This window comes from Ruditapes philippinarum, unplaced genomic scaffold (genome assembly GCF_026571515.1).
Source record: "Ruditapes philippinarum isolate M1 unplaced genomic scaffold, ASM2657151v2 ctg124_1_1_1_1, whole genome shotgun sequence".
In the NCBI taxonomy this organism is placed as follows: Eukaryota; Metazoa; Mollusca; class Bivalvia; order Venerida; family Veneridae; genus Ruditapes; species Ruditapes philippinarum.
Window position 1 is genome coordinate 97,511 of NW_026866080.1, and position 16,826 is coordinate 114,336.

At 32.5% G+C, this 16,826-nt stretch overlaps 1 protein-coding gene across 1 annotated transcript in view; it reads left to right on the plus strand.

Annotated features, from left to right (window-relative positions):
• The first annotated feature begins 320 nt into the window (after positions 1–320).
• LOC132731243 (sodium channel protein para-like) overlaps positions 321–16,826 on the plus strand; it is a 125,214-nt gene continuing 108,708 nt past the window's right edge. The window contains exon 1 of the mRNA XM_060717387.1: positions 321–705. The gene's annotated coding sequence lies outside the window, so the exon portion shown is untranslated. The remainder of the gene's footprint in view (positions 706–16,826) is intronic.

Here is a 16,826-nt window from a genome sequence, read left to right on the forward strand (position 1 = left end):
TTGATAACGTATCAAAGTTGATTTGTTCGTTTCTGTTTAATTGATTAAAAACAATAAAACGAGTAATTCAAACATGCGAGACCCTGCAGATAAATTTAAAGATACTCATGTATATTGCAGACCGATTTGTTAGGCGGCTTACTTTTGTCTTTTTCGTCTACTTGGATATTTCTTTTATTATTATTTTTTTTTTATAAAAAAAATAAAATGGACGGAAAAATGGAAATTTAATTTGAGAAGTTGTATACAAACTGTTAATCTGTTTGAAAGGATAACCTTTTATTTTCTTCTAATCTGAAGTTAAGTTTTTAATAGTGAATATGATAAGAAGCGAGATTGGTGTTGCGCTTTTTTATTTTATACAACGTTAACGCATTTAACGTATAAACTTTTTTTCCGTTTCGTGCATTTCTGAAATCTTCCTGCCATGACAGTATAACCGATGACAAATGCAGCTAAATGGGAAAACGTTTTCATTAATTACATAACACATTCCATGTACAAAATAGACGTTACTTCTTCACACGTTAAGCGTAATGTAAACGTTCAAAGTCGCGTTAAGGACGACGTTTTCTTAGTGGAAAGTGCTAAAATCAACTCCATTTTTTTTAAATTGTTATTCCTTGGATTACAGTGGAATTTGCAATTTCCATCTGAAAAAAAAAAACATTGCGGGGGACACAAACGGCAAATACATGTAGATATGTAAGTTTGTTTCGCTTACCATATGTCTTGCTGTAATCCTTTGTTGTTGTTGTTGTTGTTGTTGCATTTTTAGGGTTTTATATGTGTGCTTTTGTTTTGTTTTTGTTTCGTTTTCTTTGTAATTAATTAATTAATTAATTTAATTTAATTTTTGCAAATTATCATCAAGCATTATTCACTCTCTTTGATAATAATTTTGTTGCTAACATTTAAAAAACATTGTTATTTTTTACATCATAAACATCTTTTTTATGTGAGACGGTTATAGTAAATTAAAGCTTAGAACGTCAGATGACGATTTGATGTTAATTTCCTTACAGTTTTTTTAAAAGGCAACTTTTCTTTAATCCCCGTCTATAAAGAGGCAGGTATTTGCATCTTTAAAATCCCTATATACTAATTAATAAGCCAATCAAAGCTTTGTGCGCAGGAATACCTCTTATCAAATTTAAGACGACATATCCGGCAGATAGACCAACAACAAAGATAAAGGCTAACCGACTTTGTCAAGGGTCGGTTATTTCCAATGCAAATAATTTATATTTCAAATAATCTTGTAAAAAATTGTTAATTCGTAACAGATTTATTGTATTTTTTCACCTCTTCGTAAGGTTTGTAGTTCAAATAGCTTTGAAAAAAATATGTTATGTAATCTATACGCTTAATATTTGTTGATCCGATTTTAAATGTCTTTAGTTTCAATTGGGCTTTTAAACCAGGATTGTCTTGAAATCACGTGTGTGCATTTTTCTAGTTTTGAATGAGATATTGCATACCAATTTTATCCAGATCTACATGTAATTGATATGGTTTTTTTTGTCGCCTTGCAATTTAATTTGAAGGAAATTCATCTGACACAATCCATTTCCTTCATTTGTGAAGAAATCAATAAAAAAACTTTCTTCCTCGGTTTATATTAGCTTAATATATCAATTCGTACTTAGAAAGTGCTTTTCTTAAAAAAGTCATCATTGTTCGTTCGCCGCAACGCGACAAATGAAAATAAGTATAAAAGCATCACTTCGCAGGGTTACTATTGTATGAATTGCTCCGCTACTGTACGCAGATGTTAGAAGATGTAAATCTACTGTTTACACTTTGAGCCTTTCTACAGTCATGAATATTTCAAAATGTCGGCTGCTTATTTGATAAAGTTGAAAATGTAAGCCGGTAAAAGCTGAATCACGTCGACATTTTCTAAGCGCTTTCTATACAGGAAATCATAACTAAATTTATTTGGAACTATTGTTTAGCTTGGTATTTCCTGTATATTTTTTTCAGTGGAAAAATAAGAGCAATTCTTTTACGTATTGTTTTCAAAACACTATTAGAGCTTTAACTGGAGACACATTTTTGTCCTAAAAGGATCGTGCTGAAGTTTGTTCTCGACAAGTAACTTTCTTTAAACTTTAGTCTGCGGATTCTCAAATTACCAGTGCAGACCAAGATCAACTTGAACATCTGTGTCGTCATACCATGGTCTGCACTGTTCACTATTCAGTCAGTTCCTTTTATGAAAATTTACCTTAAAATGATAAATGATAGTTTTGTTGGACAAGGGCATGAGACGTATGCATACACGTTTGGTTAAAATACAAGTATCGCACACAAACAAAATCTCTAAGTTTGTAATTAGTTCACTCGGAAAACGTATACCTAAATCAGATATAAAACAAATGTTAATAATTATGGCAAATTATACTTTACTATCATTTTACCCAGAATAATGCTAATTTACGCAATACACAATGTAATGTTTACAATAAAATGCCTATTTAGAATAAGGCAAAGATTGTTTCACATTATCTAAACTGTAATTAATCTTTTACAATGTTGACATATATAAATAGCAAATAAAGTGCATTGTGACACAGCGTTATTATTGTTTTAAAATTATTGCAGTATTGTTCGACATGTCTCAAATTAAGCCGGTTTCAAATATAACAAATGTATGTTTTTGCGCAAAGCCGCAGTCGCCAAGCTTCATGTTTGTCTATTACATTGCAATCTTTATCCGTGGTGGTAGTTTTCACTTTGGATCACGGCAATAAGCCTAACTAGATTTACCAGAACACAGCCTAGCCACCGCCTCGTTCCTGGACAGGCTGTCAAGCAGTTTACTAGTACTAGTTGCCTTCACTTTCGCAAGCAACTGATAACTATGTACATGCCAGAGCAGAGGAAGAGTGCGAATGACAAAAGAAAATATTTCATTAACAATCACAACGAAAGTGACTTGCACCGTTTGGGAATCGAACCCAGACTGCCCGATTCACAGTCTAACGCCCTACCTACTGAACTAACCGGACTGTGCCTAACATTATGATAGAAAACGAGATAAACTATTTCCATCTATGTTACACACTTAATAAGTATATTCTTAACAGATGTGGATGAATAATAAGATCTAGACGTTTTCCATATATGCATAAAAATGTCGCAATTTCCATCTATGTAAAAAGTGAGATAAATTACTTCCATATACGGAAAAAATAGTATTGTTTGCATCTATGTCTAAAATGGAAATGTTATCTCGATTGATTCCATGACTACATTCAGCTCATATCTCATATGTTATAAACATACTAATATTGAAATACATGTAGGTCAATGTGAAAAAATCTATATCACGTGACCTTTTGCGCAGAACGTGTCATAATATAAGAAAACACCTCAAAAGACTTACATTTCCACAAGTTTGATGACCTCTCAGGTTGGAATAAAATGTCATGTTTCTGGTCATGTCTTCATACAGTGCCTGGCTGGTAAACCCTTCGTTTCTTCTGACAACAAAATACTTTGAAATCTTGTTTCAGAACATGTCTTTTTATATGGCAAAAGCGCTAGACGGTAAAAGTATTTTATATTTGACAAGCGCAACCTATATACCTTTAAGAAAATTTATGCAAACTTTGAAAACAGCCCCTGATTTGAGTAAATTTTAGGGATATTTTGAATAAGGCCCTCCAAGTAGAAAAATGATCAAACAACTACTTAAAATGGGTGGGGTTGGGTAACATTTATATACATATTTCAAACATTTTGAGTAGAAACATAATTTTGCTGGGTCATTTGTTAGCTGAATGCTATTATTTGTTTCTTAAAAAAAATTCTATAGGAAAACATTAGTTCATAATGATTATATAATAGAATAATTAGAGTTTCCCATTTCTGAAAAAGATCACTTCTAATAGCCAAGTTTTACTTTAGAAAAATCTCCATAGCTTGTAAACCATACGGTAAACTTTGTTTAAATTTTGCATTATTGTGGCTTTTAAGGTATATAACTGATGTTGTCAATTTTATAGTTCCTTATAGTGCCCATTAGGTGGCTCATACCTTAATGGTAAAATTGCGGCTATAAAATTGCAGTTCATTGACCCCGCGTGTGATGACATTATCATTTTACGAGATGAATATGATAGATATGTTGTCCCCAACGCTCGTTTTCTGTTACCAGAAACAATATATATTGACAGAGTAACGGCGTTTTTACATCTGTGTTTATCGTCGGAATCCATGGGTACTGCTTTCTATTGTGGTCGATTGCTGCCATTTCGAACCGGCTTTAAGTATCCCCCTTAATGATTTAAGAAAACTTTGCCCCTAACTACGACCATGGGTATGATAAGAGGGCTATAACACTTTGACATTTTGCCCTTTTGGCCTGCCCTGCCGGTGGACCTGTGTTGGATGATGCTTCGTTGAATGCCGTCGTTCCTTGTTGATCTTGTTTTTTTCATATTTCTTTACACTTAAGATTTGATTGTTTGAATAATTTCTTTACACAGATAACTTACCTAATGATGTATGGCTTCCTACTATGAGATAAAGTATGACATACACTCGTATATTTGAATTAGAAAAGCATGAAACATTTGGTATAAAAGGTATGATAAGAAATCAAATAAGGAGACAACCATGCTTGCTCGGGTATCAGATCATCTCAATAACTTATCATTATTGTTGATTTTTTTGAGATTGAACAAAATCTCAGACTTGAATATGTCTATATAGAAAGATATATCTTGATAAAATCATAAAATGAAGCGTTATTTGTCTGTCTGTCAAATGATCTCGAAATTGGAACGAAGCGTTTGCAATGGTGGTAGCGGGGAGTAAATTGTAACAGAATCTACGTTAACCTGAGAGATATGTCTTTAACGGTTAGATATGTCTAAACTAGGAAAAGATTTTTAAAAAGAAAGATATGTCTTAAACGAAAGTGAAGAAAATCTGGAAAAAGTGATCCCTCAGAAGTATCAATTACAACAGAATTACATGAAAATTACAGACTCGATTTGATTCTGTACATTAGGGATAATGAAAAAGTGCAACATCCCTCATGCCCCCTAACATTTGTCTTAAACGGTACAATATGGCTTAAACGAGAAGATATTCTTAAACGGATATCAATACTCTGACTCAATTAGTCCATCAATAATGTTTTTAAAGGAGTCTTCTGCGTATTCTTTAACTTGGTGAGAGTACGCCGCTTTGCACGAAATAACTTTATATTCTCAAATTGAATATTTCAAAACCACAGCGTATGATCGTATCTGCAAACGTTATTTTAAATTACAACATTTTATTATGTAATTATTGCATTCCTCTACAAGGGACATGCCCCACAACATGCATTCACAGCTACCGTCCATCAACAGGCTCAGTCAAACAAAGATTTGAACATTTCCATTTTGACCTTATTGGATGACCTCAAGTTTTCCACTTTAAATTGTTTTCTATGAAATAAATACTGTTTTGTTGGCACATTCCGACGTCCCATTCCATTGCGTGTTCGCGGGTAATGTTGACACATGCCATCGTCTATTAACATTGGTGTTTCTTTGAGTTCAGATTGACTCAACGCTTGAATAATTTATTTTCAAACCGAAGCAAAGCGAATAATTCTTTAAAAAATTATATAGTTATTTTTCATTAAGACTTACATGAATATTTGAAAGAGTACCAGATAAATATGTACAATTCTCCCGGTAAAATACCTGCCACTTGTTTAGTTATCATATTACCTCAATTTTACAATTTTTTAAGTGCTGGAAACCTAATTTCGCCGCATTATCTCATTTTCCGAGACAATTTCGTGATTACTTCCAAATTAATCATGTATAACTTGTTCTCATTGTCGAGTCAAAAAACATTTTCAGTCTGACCGTGCATGAAGAGATTATGATTCCGTTTCTCCCTCTATGGGATTCGACCGCATCGATTGCAATATCTTTTGCATCATAAGGCTGGATGAAATGAATTTTTCGTTTACTTGTGCATCTTTCGTATACTTTTGCATCATTACGCTGGATGAAGTGAATCTTTTGTTTACTTGTGCATCTTTCGTATACGTTTGCACGATTGGCTAGTTAAAAAAGAATCTTTCCTTGTGCATCTTTCGTTAACTTTTGCATTATAAGGCTGGGTGAAGTGAATCTTTCCTTCACTTGTGCATCTTTCGTTAACTTTTGCATTATAAGGCTTAATGAGGTGGATCTAGTATTTACCTTTGCATCATGTGGCTAGCTGAAATGAATCTTTCGTTTACTTTTGTATCATAAGGCTTAATGAGGTGAATCTTTCGTCTATTTTTCTGATCCCTGTGGCTTTTTGTTGTTTGTTGCTTTTAAATTCAAGTACAGCTTGTGTTAAACAATATTCAGGTTGGTTTTCTAGGATTGCTTTCATGAATTCTCACCTACCTTGTACGTTTAAAATGCTTTGGTTGCTATATACTAGCTTTATTGGTTTGAGCATAAGTTGAGGTTGTTAACATGCTTGTCCTTATGGAATTTGATTTTAAATATAGTGTAACAAATTTAGATTTGAGCCTGAATAAAAACATTAATATGACAATGATAGAAAAGCGTAAAAACGTTTGTTAAAGTCTTTATACATTGTAGGTTATAATTTTAGTAAATAATTTGGCACAAACTTTGTGGCTTATTCATTTTTCTAATTTAGTGCACTGTTTCCACTGTTATACATTAACATATATATTCAATTTCCACTATTCCTGACAATTTTTCAACAATTTACTTGAGTTTCTTTTATCTGTAGTATGCGAAAAACACTATAACGTCAGAAGAAAACACATAGAAATTTATTGCATGGTCTAAAACATTCACTTTCTATGGCCTAATAATATTATTCAACAATACTAGATACAGTTCTTGGAGAGCTCGCTATTTACTGCTTCATAAACCGATTGTTGGTGCATCGGAATTTGTTATTTCAAGACAAAGCGCGCAAAGGTTCTGCAAGATCGATAACATGGTAACAGTGAGGAAATAAAAGCGGTCCGAGCCGGCTTGTTGATTATATAATCATTAACATTGTAGAGAAACGCGAGCCTGATGCGCCCTGATACAACTGGACTTGTCCATGTATTAATTTGGACAAAATTATTCATAATGTTTGGGGACATTTTCAAAATATGCACTGACTGAATAGCGGACAGTGCAAATCATTATTAGACGCACGGATGTTGCCGATATATTTCTGTCTCCATTGGAATTATGGGTATATTTCGTTGCCACCAGCCATCTGATGACGTCATATATAATAAAGAACTAAAGAATGATACTTGGTCCTGACTGGAAATAAGCATTACTTAAGAATTCACAATTGTAAATTAATGAAGAGTAAATTGTCAAATGAATGACGCCATTCACATGATGCAGCTTATTATATATTTGGAGTAAATAAGCCTGAACAATGCCTGTAACAAGGACGGACTCAGCTAAATTAAGAGGAAATGTGCATAGTCATTGTATTATAGTGAACACTCATGATAAAATAGAAGGTCTTTCAATAAAGCATTAATTTGGACACAAGCCTTCAAACCTTCCTTTGTAATAAGAACAAATTACAGTCCACCTTACCGACCGGCTCTGTGCAATTTCAATAAACAACAGCATATAACTGCAAATTTACAAATTCCATATTTAAATTTTGGCTTTTATAATTATGCACATTGTATTTAGTTTAAGCAAAATTATGAAAAACTCTTTTTAAGCAATATTAATATAGTTTACCAATTTAAAATCGTTAAATGTTCCAGAAAAAAAGCAATGGGGCATATTTATAAAGGAGGCAAATCGTAAAAAAAAGACCCGGCCATAAAAAGATTTTATACGACGTCCATATTAAGGTTAATTTGCAATAATCGAGTGTTCCTGGATATCTGTAATCAAATCTGGCTTTTTATACCCTTGAGGAAATAGATCTTTCTGAATACCATTATAGAGTTTTCCTTACTCGTCTGCTTGTCAGTAAGGAAAATAACCAGACTTCTATGTTCACTGATAAACACGTCTTCTTTTAAGAAAACCTGTAAACACACAGCATCTTACAGCTTTTTTCTTACAATGGAAAGTCTATGATTTTATATGTAATCAATACGTTTTCGGCAAGAATAGTAATGTGTATTCATGTACAAAGTAAAAACGTTTATGTAATATAACACATTAAAGAAGCTCGCAATGACGCTATTCAATTTTTATCAGGTACAGTGTGGTGTTGCGTGCAATGACGTCATTTTAAGGTATTTAGGATGTACAGTGATACTATTAATTTACATTTGTTACAATGTTATGGAGCCTGCAATAAACGTCTGCTGTTTATATTAGAAACAGTATTATACCTTTGGTGCATTTAATGACGTCACTAATTTTCATTTGGTAGGTGTTATTTTGCGTGCAGTGGCGTCATCTGTGTTTATTTGGTCCGTTGTTCGGTACGTGCATTGGCGTCATCCGTTGAAGTTATGTGTGGTATTATACAGAATGTTAGCGTTAGCCTTTTAGTTTCATTCGGGAACGAAAAGTGCATTCTTCATAAGGAAATAAAATAGAAAGTAATATTAAGTATAAGTTAATGTACAGTGTACAACAAGAAATGTTAAAAGCGTTTTTCATTTTTTATTAATTTGTATTTTCTGCATGTTGTAAGTGTTTAAAAAATGGCAATTATTACAGCTTTCTGTATTCTGGCCTACTCTATTCAAGTGGCACAGGAGCCACTATGATTGCTATTCACTGATATGTTAAATTTAAATTACGCTCCAAGATTCGCCCATTTATTTATGTAATTGATTCTGCTTTTTTACATCTTTTAAAACCTCAAACTTGTTACGGTCTCCAAGGATTTCATTGGAGTCAGCATAATTCTTGAAATAATCTTGAATGTTTTATAAACAATAAAGTCTGACACTGTGCGTGAATCCAATTTCAATTTGGCATTTCTGTAGAGTAGATTTGAAGCATTTTACGTTGAAAATTGATTTATAACATACCATTGGAACACTAGGCGATATCCAGAAGTTTCAGAACATGCTGCCAATGAAGTTGAATTTATGTCATGCATCACTTGTTTTAGGGGGGGGGGTTAAAGTTTGTTTTTTTATTTATTTTTTTTTGGGGGGGGGGGGTGGTAAATAATTTTACTTATTAGCTCTATGTATTATACCCCTTTCTAAAAAGAAAGAAAAAGTTTTAATGTGAAAAAAAATGACATTGGAGAACAATGAAAGATAGACGATTCGCGGAAAGTGCAGACTGCTTTTTTTACACTTGTTCGGTAAAGACAACGAATTGCAAAATAGTCTCTATAGCAGAATGGATTGAAGTATTTTTAACAATAAAAAGTTCAACATAAGATTAATTAAGGATTAATTTTGACGTTTCTGTGATGCCACTTAATAATTAGTACTTTTTAGCCATTCAATGGGAACGACGAATGTAGTCAAAACACAAAATGAAAAAAATGCGTGTTCTGTTTGAATGATTTGTGTTTGTGAACGGTTGTGATTAAAATCATGCTACTTTCCAAGGCCCACTAGCACCGCTTTAAGCACAATTCAAAATTTCACCATGACCAATTCAATATTCGATAATTTCCAAGCATCTGCGGATGTACTCTATACGACAGAGACCTTTTAGTTATCTCTTTGAACATGAATAAGCCCTATCGCTCCACTGGTCAAGAAAAACTTAATTTTGAATCATCTGTAAATGTACTAAACACGAAAGTGAACTTTATTTTGTTTTAACATGAATCAGCTACCTTGCTCCACTGGTCAAGGAAAAATTGTTTTAAAAAAATGATCTATATCGTGACTGGAACATAAAGGCTTGGAATAATATAGGAACACCCTTGGGATGTGTCGTATTGATCGGAACTTTGTTTTACCATCCAGCGCATTTATTATTTATACACATCTGAATCACGTGGATCAGCTTGTAATGGGCACATATAACGCAATACTATGTAAGATACAGTCAACAGCAGTTGTGATACACTCATCATATAAATTTATTATCAGATGACCTCCATTTGTTTCACATTTAAATGCCATTTTGGTAAACTGTATGACTAAAAAACCGCACAAGTCGAATTTCTTCATCTTAATCATTAGATGCTTATTAATTATCGTTGTTTTACAGTGATAATGATCTAAATCATTCAAAATGCTTATTGATTATTTCATGATTATTTCATGTGTTATGATCACACGATCACACGATTGTCGTAGTGCCTGATTGCTTCTATATATCTTATATTCCTTAAACTATCGGGAACCTAGAATAGATAAATACAGAATCCTAGAAGAATGCCAAAGGTCGTATGAAAAATTCACAGAATTTCTGACATTAGAAAACATGCATATACTATTGATTATCTCGTAAATGATTGATGGCGGACTTGGCCCATAAATAAAACTTGAAGTGCTGGGAGTAACAAGCGGGTTTATTTTATTACCTCATAAAATGTGTAAAAATATTTGTGCTCAATCAGCATTTATTATTGATGACAAGACAATAAAGTAATGTCAGTAAGCTATAATAAGAGCGTTCGTCACAGCTCTATGACATAAATATGACACAAAGTTACACAGCGCAGCACACATAGTTCAGTAGGGAGAGCATCTGATAAAAACATGTACAAGTAATTCAGAGCCTCTGGCACGATCCCTTACCGAGTTGTATTTTTTTCCTTTAGTGCTTTATGTGTACTTGTTCTTTCCATTTATTGAAGGTTCAATGATCAGTTTTGTGAAAGAAGCAACCATTAAATACTGTACTATTCAATTCAGCAATATAAGATCGGACTCCTGGTCAAGCCGGTTGGGGTGCAAATAAGTGAAAGATAAACTAACCACTACAGTTCATAAACACGTTCTCTTAAACCCGATTATGCAATGTTTTTAATTGTTCAATGTTTTGTTTTTTTGTAATCATTACGTGTTGTCACATAACATTTCGTCATCAATTTCGCATTGTTATGTTCGTGTTTTTTTTATTTTTTTTTCTAAAATTATGATGATAACGATCTTCAGTTCTATACCCTGATAAGGTCAATGTACATATAAATTTCACATTTCCGCCAATTATATTGGACAAACATCATTAAATGATTTTACCTTGACGACAAACTTTATGCAAGATCTATCTCTTAACGAAGCAAATAGTTAACAATTGTAAAATCGTTTTGTTTGAATCAGTTCATGAAAGGTAATGTAATGTAGTGTGCGCAGCATTTGTCACGCCCCCCTAGCACCGGCTTAAGCTGTATTCTATCCTCAATATTTAAAGTACTGGTATAAGAAATCATTCATCCCGAAACGACCGTTAAAATATAGCAACTAAGAACTGTACGTATACAAAAAAATACAAAGCATGCTTTCCGTTTAAATAAAAAGGTGCTATTATATTATATTGTTTGATGATTAATACCAAAAATAGTGTTTATTGCCAAATTTTTTCTGCTGTCCTTGACTTTCGTATTCGACAAATAATAGTTTTAAGAATAAGCTCAAAAGTATTCAAAAATAAAATGTTCATCCATATTGCACGATTTTTCTCAATTGTTCGAGAAAAGTGCAACGTTTTTAGACTTGAACGAGATAAGTATAACAATTACAAACACATCTATGTCTGTTGGTTAAGCATAATGTTTAGATAATATGTTTTCATTATTCATATAAATATTTCATAACCAAAAGTTGAATGTGAGCTACTTATGACGGAATATACTAGAAATATGTTATAATTTGCACAGTGCACGTGATTAATAGTTGCTGTGAATCAAAATGACATGTGAGTATGTAAACAATTTGTCATGGTTTAAAACACATGCTATAAAAGTAGCATGATACAATTTTAATTTAGTTGTTTTAATTAGATTATATCATCTATTTCTTTACCTTCGCTGACTTTATTTTCACTCTAGAATTTTAGACAAGTTGTTAAAATTTAAGAACTTGTCTTTCAATTATGTTTAAGTGTACATATATATCATAGTTTCTCCTTACGTACATATGATTTTCTATAAAGCTTTGTGGATAAAAAAATATGTCTACTTAGGCTTTCTACACTTAAATAACGCTTAGTTGTAGCTTAATTGTAGCTTAAATTTAGCAAATTTGTCATTGGGACAACTCCCAGTAACAACAAATAAATACAAGTTTAGAGCAAGAGCAAATCCATTAGACAAATTTAGTGTGGTATAGGTCAAACAAGGTACAACATTATAGAGTGATGAATAATTTGTCCTCCCTAATATTATTGATAGGAATTTATGACTGTAGAGACAATATGAGTATCTCACAGAGCACTCAATTAGCAAACAATTATTGCAAGTAAACAACGCATATAAATGTAATGGTTATAATTATGTAATGTGATGGTATCTCCCTGAAAGGCTTTGTTCATAATTGTTCGACAGAACAACTTTGTTCTATTGATATATCAGACATTAAAATCGACTTATTCCCAAATGATTTAAGGTAGTGAATGTTTTAATAAAGAAATATACTCACATTCACAAAGTAAAGATGGATTCCATTTATAACATCGTATATGTTGCGCTTAATACTTTATAGCACGGCATTTATAAAAGCTGAATTATCATTCAATTGTTTTATACGGCTACATTGTGTATGTGATTATATTATATGAATTGTTGCAGTACAGAAAAAATAGGTTGGTTTAATAGTATTCAAATATTTAATTTCTAACACGACTTCTTACTGGCTCAAAGAATGGCTACATGGAAGAAGCATTCACTCTTTAACTATGACGGGCTATTTATAGCCTGGCCATCAATGATTTGTTTAACATTTTTTGGAAGCTGTTTATGACATGATAACAAGGGTCTTAACTAATTGCAGTTATTGAAGTAATTGTTACAGCCCCAGTTAGTGGCGTAATTGTAAAAACATCAGAAATGAGTGCAAATGTATAAGTACATAAACAAGAGACGTTCATTGTATACCTATTGGCAGGAAAGCTGAAATGCAGAACAATTAGAGTTAATTGATACAAAATGTTTGACAAGTTTTGCACGTGGTTTTGATCGCTCAGTCTAACGTGTTATATAGATATTACTTATATGAAATTATAGACAAGTGTCACAAAAATTAGGATAGTTATTGCACATTAACCACGAGGATCTGCTATATTAACATCTGAATTTTATAAGTAAAGGTTTTTGTTATGGATAGAACATATTTTGAGGCCAAGGATTGACTTTTGTTACTGCATTTTGTATGAAAACATAATAAATGTTATCACATTGGGCTACATGTTCTATGGCTGTTTCAACATTAATTGTGTCTTAAAACATAACAATATACCTGCAATTACAAATCAATTTATGAATAACTTTATAAATTATAATTTTAAATTACTTATTTTCAGTATGGCATTTTAATGCTGATTTGATGTCATCATATAATAATTCAACTTTAGGACAAGTTTAAAATTCAAATACAAGTCAACAATCTATGTTAAAATAACAGTATTTTGCCATGTATATATTAGTATTTTGAATAAAAAGTTACGATATTCAAGTAAATATTCCTCCTCAAGTTGTGTGAGAGAAAATATCTAAACATATATCAAATGACTGATCAAACACAAATATAAGGATATTTTGATATTTCAATATGTCCTTTACTGTTTATTAAACGATCACTTCACAGGATATATCAATATATAAAAGCATAACTATTATACAAACATTTTTTCACAGAATATATTAATACTTATCACTTTTTATGCAAACTTGTAGTAAATATTTGGCTCGATTCCAAAAAAAAATCAAAAAAAAAAATCGAAAGTCTTTTATTCCAAAGCAGTTTATATGGCCAGGTGATGTCGCAATATTGTCTTATTGCTTGAGTTTTGTACCCAGTGACATTCGCATCAAAATCTCCTTAACTTTATTGATGGGTTTTTATCAGAAAATAGTCATCATTAATTTCTGACATAAATGCTACGTAGTTCATACAATTCTCTGTTAGCAATGGGATAATTTACTAGAGACATCCGTGTATAAATAAATCGAACTTTGAATGATTTAAGCCGTTTAAACCATAAAGAGCGGCAAGTATTTTTTCTCACTTTATACGATATGCAATATATTGGGATTGCGCCATTCATAATCCTAAATCGGTGATGCAGGGGCACACATTATGATCATTGAATGTATTTTAAGCACCTTCATCCCTTATTGTTATTTATGTGTTATGGTTATATGATGATGTAATTGTTGTGTTATGAAATAATGCTTTTATTCTGTTTTTGTGAGATATTGTATTTTGATATTTGTGGGAGTGGCAGGACAGTATGAAATCATATGCCATGGATAAATTTGTATCGGAATTAAATCTCCTGTTGTATGACACATGTGATAATATGAAAACAATCCTCTTAAAGTAGCTCGCCTACATATTCATGCGAACTTAAAATGAAATATAGTAAATTGAACGAAGAAAATATAAATTTTACACATTGCAAACAATATGTTTTTTGGGGTGGCGCGATAGCTCAGTTGGTTAGACCACTGACTGTCACTCCTGAGGTTCCGGGTTCGATCCTGGGTAAAACCCTTGGGATTTTTCAGAAACACTTTCAGTGTTTCCCACCTAACTAGAGGTTTACTGGTTAGAAATCCAGGTACTCCACGCATGTATCAGCTAGGGACTAGTTCCCGGATTCCCTTATATCTCATAGCTGTCTCTAGAGTCTGCTTAGGTAAGGACCCTACTGGAAATAAGTGCTTGCACTTTCGTAGATTATCCTTGACCGCCCGGTCCAAAGAAAATCAAATCAAATCACACCAAATCCACGTAAATAACCAAAAAATGAAGTCAAAATATAAAAAAAATGCTCTTAATACGAGAGTCACCCAGTAGAAATACGGTGATCATCCTTAAATCGTACATAACATGTCATTAATTTATGGAATTTTGAATCATTTTACTTTTCTTAAAATCTAAGTACATTTTTTGTTAAATTTGATTTTCTTGAAATAGCTTAGCTCAACTGAAGTCAACATCCTTTGAAGTTTAAACGAATATTTATTTTATCTATTCAGCTACGGCGGATAAACTATTAACACTTTGTAACAAAATATACAATGCTATAAAATAAATTGACAATTTATTCGATATGTCTGTATTTTTTCATAGACAGGGTATTTTATCGTCAATGTTATCCAATTTTGTTGGACAGGTTCACTCTAACCACGCTATATGTCTTGAATAGACTTGTATTTCTTTTTCAATCTAGACAAAATCATTTATCATTTTTAAGGATGATTTCAAAATGTTTACTGACTGAAAGCGAACAGTACTTTACCATGAACAGAGTTGTTGTTGTTGTTTTAATAATATTTCTAAGTGACTCTTTGATGGGAAAGATATAAATATATAAATATATTGTTGTTGTTGTTGGAAGGTGGTGGTTGTGGTGGTGATGGTGGTGGTGGTGGTGGTGATGATGATGGCGGTGGTAGAGGTTGCGGTTGTTTTGTTGTTGTTGTTATTATTTATTACACACAAAACATTGCGTGACGTAAGATTACCTAAAAAGAATTTTTGAAAGCTATGTGACATACTCATATTTTATATCAGAAAAAAGGATATAAACGCAGCGCACTTGATAATTATTGCAGACTAAATAAGTTCATTAAGTCATAAATCCATAAAGCCATAAAGGGCAATGATAAGTATGCAAGTACGTTCAACCCCACACCTTATTTTGTAACGACTAAAGTTGTTTTCATTTTCCAGAATATACATATTGGAATATTTATATATTATCCCAAAAGACCAAACATACTTCATGTAAGATGTATTGACAAAGCGGGCATTGTTTGTTTAAAACTGATTTGAAAATTTCACAACATAAAAATAACATTTTGTTTTATCAATACAAAGTGTTCAAGAATAAAAGAATGATTAAAATGCTTGATATTTTTAAAAACTGTTTCATTGTTTCGCAATCGTTATATCCCCTCTGGGGATTATTCCTCCAAGATAACCTAATGTTTTGGCGAATCTTGGCACAACGTCATCGTCTCTCTTTCCAAATCATAATGTCATTATTTGTGTGTAAGAATGTATACTTTTACTTGCCATATCAAACAACGATAAATTTATTTTATTGGTATATTATACCGAAATAAGAAATTGTCTGGAATTATCTCCCCTGGGAATCTAGATAACAATAGGATTGTCTCCCCTCATGATTTGATTATACTGTAAAGAAGTTAAACTCGAAAGTAATAGAGTTATTGTAATGTCAGTTCATTGTAAATGAATTCATCAATTTTTAGAAATTAATTAGGGCTGTATTTGGTTTAAATGTACCTGCCTTTTAAATCCGTTTTCAATCACATAACTTCAATGCTATTAAAAATACGATACTCTCTAGTAATTAAAGGTCGATCTTAGGAAGAAAGAAATACGTCAGTGTATCATTTACATTTGAGTCATTAAAACGTTTGAAACATGTCAGTGCAAATGGTTCAGTCAGTGTGTTGAATGATTTGAGCCGCGTCACAACAAAACCAACATAGTGCGTTTGCGACCAGCATGGATCCAGACCAGCCTGCGCATCCGCGCAGTCTGATCAGGATCCATGCTGTTCGCTTACCAACTCTATTACAAGTGGAGAAACTGACAGCGAACAGCATGGATCCTGATCAGACTGCGCGGATGCGCAGGCTGGTCTGGATCCATGCTGGTCGCAAACCCATTATGTTGGTTTTGTCGTGACGCGGCTCATTTATGGTTTAAAGGTATTTGATCTTGAATATGAAACTTA